Source organism: Sinohyriopsis cumingii, chromosome 9 (assembly GCF_028554795.1).
Source record: "Sinohyriopsis cumingii isolate HCF-2022 chromosome 9, ASM2855479v2, whole genome shotgun sequence".
Taxonomy (NCBI): Eukaryota; Metazoa; Mollusca; class Bivalvia; order Unionida; family Unionidae; genus Sinohyriopsis; species Sinohyriopsis cumingii.
This window is the reverse complement of record NC_142969.1, coordinates 12,989,090-13,000,024: the sequence shown is the minus strand read 5'-3', so window position 1 is coordinate 13,000,024 and position 10,935 is coordinate 12,989,090. Positions and strand designations below refer to the sequence as shown.

The 10,935-nt window shown below is 34.5% G+C and overlaps 1 pseudogene; it reads right to left on the bottom strand.

Annotated features, from left to right (window-relative positions):
• Positions 1-1,352: 1,352 nt before the first annotated feature.
• Positions 1,353-10,082, bottom strand: LOC149791284 (lathosterol oxidase-like; annotated as a pseudogene).
• Positions 10,083-10,935: the final 853 nt, after the last annotated feature.

Sequence of the window (10,935 nt, the reverse complement as noted above, 5' to 3'; positions counted from 1 at the left end):
GCGCAAATCTATAATATAAGATACAAATGTAAATTAGAAAAGGTGCAGGAATTCAGTTTCACAACAGTGACTATAAATATACATAGACAATTGAACTATTACATTATTAAATTACAGTAATCACAAAACTATATTCATCTGCTGGACACAATCTTTAATTTAGCTCGAGTAATATTTTCTCCATTGTTCTTCCTCGAGAAATTTACACAAAAAAAAAGAAAATTGTTTTTTTCCCATTCTTTTTGTGAAACCTTTATTACAAGTGGTGACCAAAAAAGAAAAGAAACTTTTTTCACTTGGATCTTCTTTTCCTTCCATTATTTTCTACCTTCGTGGATGTTTGCTTCTTTCTTACTGACATCACAAACAAGACTGACCTGATTCTAAGCCAGAGGAGATGATGGGTCCTTTGAAGATGTGGGATATTTGAAAAATTTTACATAGCGAGTAGGCACAAAATGCGTTTTCACCACTTATCCTTGTATTTAAATCAGTAGGGCTGGACAATTTCTTCATTCTTAATTTCTATGTTCTTGTTTTAGCATCAGACTGTATACGTATTTAATGCTGTGTTTAGATATAACTTGAAGGTAAACGTTTGTTTAGATTATTCGTTGGAATTACAAAGTGCTCAGTGGAGCAAATTATTATCTGAAACTATTGTGAATTTTTTCAAAAGAGTTCTGGACAATGTCATTGTGATACCTCGGTACTGTTGGCTGACAAGTACATTCGGGATTTAAAATATATTAGGAACAACTTTTCGACTTGGATAGAACTTTTAAGGATTATTTTCGATTCATTTCATAATACTGTACGTTCCTCCTAAATTTTCAATTATAACTTGGACAATACTACTACTGCTACTACTACTAACAATAATAATAATAATAATAATAATAATAATAATAATAATTATTATTATTATTATTATTATTATTATTATCATTATTATTATTATTATTATTATTATTATTATTATTATTATTATGTGTACGTTATAAAACCGTATAATTGCATTGGTATCTTCACGAAAACATTACTTCTTGATAACTTTGTGCACGTTCTAAAGAAATCCATTTGAAAGTAAGAATATCATACCTTTTAGACTTGTTCCACCCAAGTCTCATTATTTTCCTTGTTTATAAAGTTAGCATTCATTTCAGAATTATTTCATAATAGAGATCCTATTCATCTGACATTTGAGGAATCGATTTTCTTTCGCATTATTGCATAGAAAGAGTAAACAATTTTAAAATACTTAGCTTACAAATTATGCAAGGTACATGAAATTAAAAATAAAAATTTACATAAATATCGCATACTTTGTTTTACCCACACGGTTTCAATGCTTAACCTATGAGAAACGGAAATGCGCATTCTGGTGCTTTTAAACAAACATCACGTTGCCACCAACTCTGTGGAATCGATTGCTTCCCTTTGCTGCCAAACACATCTTCGCTGTATTCCTGATCTGTTGTTCTCAATGTGCCATGCAGCATATCGAAGATAAAAGAGTTGAATCCAAAGTTGCAGTGGAAATATCTGAGGAGAAAATAATACACCTTTTCATATAAATATGTAGATGTTATCTAGGAATATATTTCACGAAAGCAGCAGAAGCATTGTGCTGTCACGAGTGGCGAAGACATATTTCAACTTCGCAAGTTAAAAACTTCCTTACTGTCTGCAATATTCAAGACAGATTTTTGTTTTATTATATATTTCTAAATTCAAGAACCGTCTATTTGCGTAGATATTTTCTCCATTCTTTGAAAATGTTATTAACAGCTGCGTTATTATATTAAAAAGACGACTGCTATTTTACAATGATTTAACAACAGCAACTTTTGTTTTAATTTGGCTTGTAAATGTAATGATTCTAATTGTATATTTTGTCAAGTAAATGACTCTTTTCATACAAGAATGCAAAGATCTTTCGTTGAAGCCAAAATTCTACCTTACGTGCAAAAGGTCGTGTATGAAAAATCATCTGAAATATACAAAATCTTGAAAGATAGTGGTGTTAAACATCGTTGGGTTCCATTAAAACCAGATCGTAAGGGCGTTTCATCCCGTTGTGAGCCATGTGATTTATCCCTCAAACTGAAAACAGTGGCATTTTTCAAATGTGTACGAATTAATCCCCGATGTTGATAGGTCACATTTGTGGGTGAACTGATTTCAGCCCAAAACTGGAACACAAGATTTGATAACGTCACCTTTGTAAGCATAAGAAGGTAACACTACGCTATGTCGGGTTTGTCTTCAGACCAGCGCCAAAGTTGGTCACCAGTATTCACTAGAGTCTGTTCCACGTAAGAATGGTGGCTGTCTCTCTTCATTCCATTCACGAGTCAGTTTGTACGCCACGTGCGAATGACAAACAGAATTTGTCAAATGTATTACATCACTACTTTTGGAGCACACCAAAACAAAATGGAATTACGAGCTACTGAAAATTTGAACGTAGCTTAAATTAGACGTATTGATTATTTCAAAGAACGGTTTATGTCAGAGAAATATTTTAACAAATCAAAGCCTTTCTTCCAAGCTTTAGTTAGATTGGAAGAATGGTGAAATATATGATAAACGGCGGCATTGGGGTTTTAGCAGGTTTATTGTACGAATTGATAAAGAAAACATTAGTTTTGTGGGTTTTCCATCTGTCGTAACAACGTAGAGTGATTGTATCGGACACACTTCAGGCCCGAGCATCTTTAAGCTTAGGATTTTAATGACTGAGTTTACCCTTAGTGGGTTTGTTACTGTTTATTTCTAACTTCTAACGTGAACTGCGTGGCCTTGTCAAGCTTGCGGTCTTGTTCAGTAACAGACGATGCACCAAATTCCGATTGTCACCTGATTTCGGATCGCAATCGACACTCTTCTATTCCCGATTTCCATATCGCTTTCAAACATGATTATGTTTGTAATGAGAAATTAAATCGCTACTAAAATAATTTTGTTTTCATGTTTAATCCAGCATCCCCCCCCCCAAAAAAAAAAAAATTGTTTTTTTACTATTTTGTCATTGAATGTAACGGGTATGCTAGACTATATGAATGTCGTAAAATATCTAATAGACACAGTTCATATTAAGTCCATTAACTGACAATCCGCACGGTTAATGTGGAAAACTATTTTTTTTACAGACAATTATTACTTGAAGCCTATATTTGTTGTTATGAGTTCGTTTACTGGGATTTATTATGACGCCACAGTGATTACATCAATGTATGCTCAGTCTTGACTTATTTTATTACCCGTTTATCGATCGATCCATCGATCCATCGAGAGAGAGAGAGAGAGAGAGAGAGAGAGAGAGATGCCATTGTGACGGATACCTGTGATGGTCGTCATGAAATATGGATGGGGGTTGCCATGGCCACAGGGCGTCCATTCTGACTCCCGTGTGGGCGACCATGCCGTAGTAGTAATAGTATAAAAGCATGGAAACGTACACACCTGTAAAAGCAAGTAATTATAAATATAGTACGTACTTTTTTTGTAAATAATTGAGATCCTGCAATTTAATTACGTCTTTTGTCATACTGTTATTATGAGGATAAATGTTGAAAGTTTGGATTGAAATACCATATTTCAGCAGATGTGTGATTTCCACTGTTTTAACATTATTAGCTGGGGATGAAGTAACTTAGGCAAAAACTTCGCTGACAGTGGAAATGATAACAAATGCAAAGATGGCATTCTCGTTCATCAAACTTTCTAAGGACAGTCCTACGAACCATACCTCAAGTGTATGCCGATAGATGTTATTCAGACCACCTTGGACACTTACGAAAAAAAAAATAGTTTGGGAATAAAGTACATTAATTTTATTATCAGCATTGGGTCCAAACTATAGCTAATTCAGCAAATTACTTCAGTATAGACATTATGGGATTACGGACTACAAGTAAGATTTATTTACCTCCTGAAGAGATTGGCAACGTGCAATGACTACCCACCTCATTTTACTAAGGATTTTATTTAGTTCAAATTACAGTCGCGACATAGATTGACCTTGACAAGCCATCACAACAAACAAAGTAAAGATGGCAAGTGTTTGGATCTATTTTCCTAGACTCTTAACTTACGTGTCCGCCAACATGGTCGCGTATGGACAATATTCAAAACTGAGTAATAAATCGCCCGATAGCAGAGGCGCGTACCTAGCGACGATGGCGAAGTGTCACTCCAATGGTGCAAATGGCCGAGGTGGTCCGAATATAGTTTCGTGGTAATGTTGAACTATAATGAAATACTTTACTTACCAACATGCAACGGCACCGTGAAAGCAGGTAAAAACATAAAAATTTGGTATGTAATGAATTCACCTGGATGCATCGCAGTAGCGCCAAAGACAGTGGGACTCCCGTAGCGATGGTGCCATTTGTGGATCGTTTTGTAAAAGTAAGGATTATGGAACAGAAGATGTAGATGGTACGAAAACGCTTCATTGTACATGAATAAAGCAAACACAGTGAACACCAGGTACATCCATCCGTATTCAGAGATATTGGTATAGAGGCTATTTGTACCTAAAATGAAATGCGAAAGTTCAACCACGATATAACCATTTTTCGGGAATCATTTTGATTACCTCTTCAGTCGTACACAGTCAAGACGTTGCCTAATAATGTGACGCGAAGGACTATTTACCTTACGCTGCTAACAATAGAAACATGGCTGAACACCTTTGTAAACTGATAATTCCTGGTTATGACGTTATGAGTAGCAAAAGGCACCTTTTACATATAATTACTATTATCGAGGTAATTTAGTCAAACTTTCTAGCAAAACATAAAGCTTTTGTCTGGCACAAATAACATTGTATATTTCTCAATGTTTTTAAATTTGAGAGAGAGATAGAATATACCTCCATTCATAATGTAGCAAGATAGAAAGCCAGATGTCGTGCAGCCGACTAACATATTGAAGGACCCCATCAATATTTCATGTCTCTCGTCGTCTTTGGATAGCCACCTATCTGGCTGATATTTCTATTCCTCTGCCTGGAATATATGTAATAAGACCCTATAATTTTAGTATGGACTCGTGGTCATGTCTTTAATACCTAGTATGGAATCATAGTCATATCTTTAATACCTAGGATGGACTCATAGTCATGTCTTTAATACCTAGTATGGATTTGTAGTTATGTCTTTAATACCTAGTATGGACTCATAGTCATGTCTTTAATGCCTAGTATGGACTCATAGTCATGTCTTTAATACCTAACATGGACTCATAGTCATGTCTTTAATACCTAATATGGGCTCATGGTCATGTCTTTAATACCTAGTATATACTCATGGTCATGTCTTTAATATATAGTATGGACTCATAGTCATGTCTTTAATACCTAATATGGACTCATAGTCATGTTTTTAATACCTACTATGGACTCATCGTCATGTCTTTAATACCTAGTATGGACTCCTGGTCATGTATTTAATACCTAGTATGGACTCATAGTCATGTCTTTAATACCTAATGTGGACTCAGTCATGTCTTTAATACCTAATATGGACTCATGTTCATGTCTTTAATGCCTAGCATGGACTCATAGTCATGTCTTTAATACATTGTATGGATTCTAGGTTATGTCTTTAATACCTTGTATGGACTCATAGTCATGTCTTTAATACCTAATGTGGACTCAGTCATGTCTTTAATACCTTGTATGGACTCATAGTCACGTCTTTAATACCTAATGTGGACTCAGTCATGTCTTTAATACCTTGTATGGACTCATAGTCATGTCTTTAATACCTAATGTGGACTCAGTCATGTCTTTAATACCTAGTATGGACTCATAGTCATGTCTTTAATACCTAATGTGGACTCAGTCATGTCTTTAATACTTAATGTGGACTCATAGTCATGTCTTTAATACCTAATATGGACTCATAGTCATGTCTTTAATACCTTGTATGGACTCATAGTCATGTCTTTAATACCTTGTATGGACTCATAGTCATGTCTTTAATACCTAGTATGGACTCATAGTCATGTCTTTAATACCTAGTATGGACTCATCGTCATGTCTTTAATACCTAGTATGGACTCATAGTCATGTCTTTAATACCTAATATGGACTCATAGTCATGTCTTTAATACCTAGTATGGACTCATAGTCATGTCTTTAATACCTAGTATGGACTCATAGTCATGTCTTTAATACCTAGTATGGACTCATAGTCATGTCTTTAATACCTAGTATGGACTCATCGTCATGTCTTTAATACCTAGTATGGACTCATAGTCATGTCTTTAATACCTAATATGGACTCATAGTCATGTCTTTAATACCTAGTATGGACTCATAGTCATGTCTTTAATACCTAGTATGGACTCATAGTCATGTCTTTAATACCTAGTATGGACTCATAGTCATGTCTTTAATGCCTAGTATGGACTCATAGTCATGTCTTTAATACCTAGTATGGACTCATAGTCATGTCTTTAATACCTAGTATGGACGTTTATATTTGATGTATAACTATCTTTACCCTTCTTAAGCTACTTAGCTGTTTGTATCACTTGTCAAAGATGTTGGTTCGTTCCGTTTGTCGTACGTTCGTGTTTGTTTGTTACATCTTTAATACATTTAATATTTTTCACCTAATCATAAACGTTTTTGTATGGACACATTTCAAAGAAATTAATTTAAAGTAATTCATCTATAACAAAACGTGGTCAGTGTGACCCATTTTATTTTTATGAATGGCTCTTGTCTTTTTAGCTATCCGTTGGTTACACCCTCATTCTTCTGGAACCTATTTCACATGCAAGCAGAAAAATTGGTATGTGGACACATCTTAAAAAAGTAACTTAACCATGACAACACCATGTTTTTGTGATTGAAATTTTACTCTCTATTGATTTTTTATTTTCAGGAGTCCGTTCATTACAACGGCAATATTTTGGATATCACACATATACTCTTGATATTTATCATTTATACTCTTGATATTTGGCATTGTTATCGCTCATTACACTCATTATCTTTATACCGTTTTTACCACCACCCATTAACATTTCTCTGAAGATTCATCTCAAAAAGTAGTTTAAAATATACCCAAACTAGATCAATGTAACCCAGTGTTCACGCCTGAATGTTTATTAAATTTGATCTTTCCGTTCGCTGCACCCTCTATATTACATTCTAAATCATATTTCACCTACTCTCATAAACGTTAGTATGTAGATACATTAAAAAAGCGTAAATCGACTATGGAAAAATTATGCCATGGCGTCCAAATGTTAAATCGTGAATTACTTTTCTATTTTCAGCTTTCCATTCATTATACCAGTAATATTTTAGATCCTGTTGCACATACTCTCCTGGAAATTGTTATGTGGATAATATCAACCATTGATACTCAACCATATAAGAATGAGGTGAAATTGTTATGTGGATAACATCAACCATTGATATTCAACCGTATAAGAATGAGGTGAAATTGTTATGTAGATAACATCAACCATTGATACTCAACCGTATAAGAATGAGGTGAAATTGTTATGTGGATAATATCAACCATTGATACTCAACCGTATAAGAATGAGGTGAAATTGTTATGTGGATAATATCAACCATTGATACTCAACCATATAAGAATGAGGTGAAATTGTTATGTGGATAATACCAGCCATTGATACTCTACCATATAAAAATGAGGTGAAATTGTTATGTGGATAATATAACCATTGATACTCAACCATATAAGAATGAGGTGAAATTGTTATGTGGATAATATCAACCGTTCATACTCAACCATATAAAAATGAGTTGAAATTGTTATGTGGATATTATAACCATTGATACTCAACCATATAAGAATAAGATGAAACTGATTCATTTTCACTCTGGAGTAACTTTAGTTGTTTGTCTTTTGTTTTTTAAGAACTTTCTCAGTACCATATTGAACGCTATGCCCAAGCAATGGGACAAAACTATTTTTCCAAGGAAGTACAGAGGCAGCTACCCGTGAATGTCCTGGACAGGTATGAAACCTGCGACCGTTGGATTTACGAGTCCAACGTTCTCTCAACTGAACTATCGCTGCTCACCAAGAGTGACTTATCTATTTTCTACCTTCCATTCATTGCTATTTCAATAGACTGGGTCTCATCCACCTACACTACTGAAAACTGTGGGGTTTCCGCGTCTTTATAAGAGCAACTTAATCATGCCAAAATCAGATCACTATGGTCTTAATTTCATTGTCGTGTGACTTTTGTATTTTTCTCAATATCAGACTGTATATGGTCAGATGTCCAGAAGTGTTCCTGTTAGGAAGAGGATTCGTGCTTGCAACTAAGCACTTTGTCTTATGAAAATGTAATAATTTTCACACTCCTTCAAATATGCACGCTATCTTCAAATATTTTATTATTTTGTTTTATCTTTAAGTTTTTATGCTTCATCCGCTCTTAATCTTTCTTTAATGACATAAGTAAAATAACATGTGTGCTATTTTGGTAATCCCTTTTGTTTTATCTGATAGTTTCCTTTCTTTTTGTGCTAATTGTTTATAAATCAGTTCCTATGTAGTATTGGCTGAAGTGAATAGTTGATTTAAACTTGTTAATATTTGTGGCGGAAAAAAAATCATCATGAAAAACGTGCACTTAATTGATGTTCGCGTGTGTGTCTTTATGTGTAACAGGGGGCATTGCACGGCCGAACCGGGTCTCGAAACTTTGGACCTCCCAGAGGTCCAGTCCCATTGCAATTGTATAATACCGCAAAGGAAGTATCCTTTTTACTTCTCTACGAGTCAAACGTCCTACCATACTACCTCAATAATTTGTTCTTATTCATCTGCACTCAGGAAAAAAAAATGTTATGGGTACGTGTCTCTATATGAGCAACTTAATCTTTCCAAAACAAGGTCACTGTGACCTACGTTTCATTGTCGTGTGACTTCTGCATCAGTTTTTATATGGTCAGACTCCAAATGTGTAACTTAGCAAGTGGATTCTTGCGTAAGAGTAATTACTTTTTCTAACATTAATTATTATCGGAACTTTAGAACTTTTCACTCAAAATATACTTACTATGTACACATTTTCTTTTTTGTTTTCTTTTATATTTTTTGTTTACTTCCTACCTTCTTGCTTTCTCTTGTTTTATGTATTGACTCAAGTAACATGTGTGCAATTAGGGTAATCCCTTCCATTGTAACTATTTTTCCCTTTTATATTTGCCAGATTGATAGGGTCAATTCTATGTAGTATTCATTGAAGTGAATAATGTATTTAAACTTACTCATATTTGTGGCGAAATAAAATAGAATAATTGTATTAAGAAAAAAAACTTTCCACTTAATTGATATGTATGTGCAATATATAACAATGCACGACAGAACACTGGACCTCACTTACTCTAGAAGGGTACCCTTCCACTTGAGTTTTCCAAGCCGACAGCCCCAGTCCAGTTCCGTTACAAATGACTACATTTCAAGTACATTACTAATCACAAAGTCTCCTGAGACATTTCGACAACACAAGGTAAACGGGATTTTCTTTTGAAGTAGGATAAAAGTCACATCAATACAACGTCTTTAGGGAAAGACGAATCCTGAGACCACGACTATAAAACTTTACTAAAAAGTTTATTAATAAATATTACTCAGACTTCTAAATGTTATTCAAAATCGACGAAAGAAATCTTTGGATTGTTATAATATTTTGCAACTGACGTCTACCAATGTTCTATAATAGAAGATTCCAAGATTTTATCTTGTGACTATTACATCTATTCCAGAACTTTTAAAACAAGTCCAAACTTTTTTCTTGGTTCTGTTACCTGATTTATTTAATTAAATTTTCCTGAAACTGTCATCTGCTAGAAATCTCCAAAACACGAGGTCACGTGCATTGGTGTGCATTTTTCCTATGTTAAATAATATGAATTCAGTAAAATATCTCTCTTTGTATGTCTCTCTGTACCATACCTTGTTTTTCCGTCTGATGTAGAAGTACCACTGAAATCCCCAGGCCATGCCGTAGAACATTACAAATGACGATATTACGGACATTGCTAAGTAAGCATGGAGATCCCGCATGTTGTAGTATTCAAACAATGCACCGATCGATGAAAGCGGAGATGCTTTTGCAAAGGAAGAAACTCCATCCTGCGTGATGTTGGCAACATGAATTAAATAATGCACATAGTCCTTTACGAGTTATACCAACACAAGAAGTCATTCGCCTGAAATTGCACAATGGAAAGTAAAACAAGTTATTACTTTTAAGATATTGACTAGAAATGTCAATTTGCTCATTTCCAGTGACTATTATAACTAAATAATAACTTGCAGATTTTATACCTTTTGACATGGTAAACAATTTTTTTAAAATTCAATCTCTGCGTCGAACTGCATGTTTTGTTTGCTAACAACATCTAAACAACTGGCTTTCAAGATAGTCTTCGACATATTTGAATGTAGACATTCATGGTCAACATTTTTCTACGGCCATGGTCATGCCATCTTATTTCTCGCGACAGCCGTGCAAATAGCTTAATTTCTGTCAGTTAGGTGTCGGTAATGCATAGTATCACGATTGATAATGTATAGCATGAGGGTATGCATAACTTGACGGTCAATAATGCATAACAAGATGGTATGTATAGCGTGACAGTCTATAATGCATAGAATGATGATATGTATATCATGACAGTCTATAATGCATAGCATGACGGTATGCATAGCGTGACAGTCTATAATGCATAGCATGACGGTATGTATAGCATGACAGTCTATAATGCATAACATGACGGTATGTATAGCGTGACAGTCTATAATGCATAGCATGACGGTATGCATAGCGTGACAGCCTATAATGCTTAGCATGACGGTATATATAGCGTGACAGTCTATAATGCATAACATGATGGTATGCATAGCGTGACAGTCT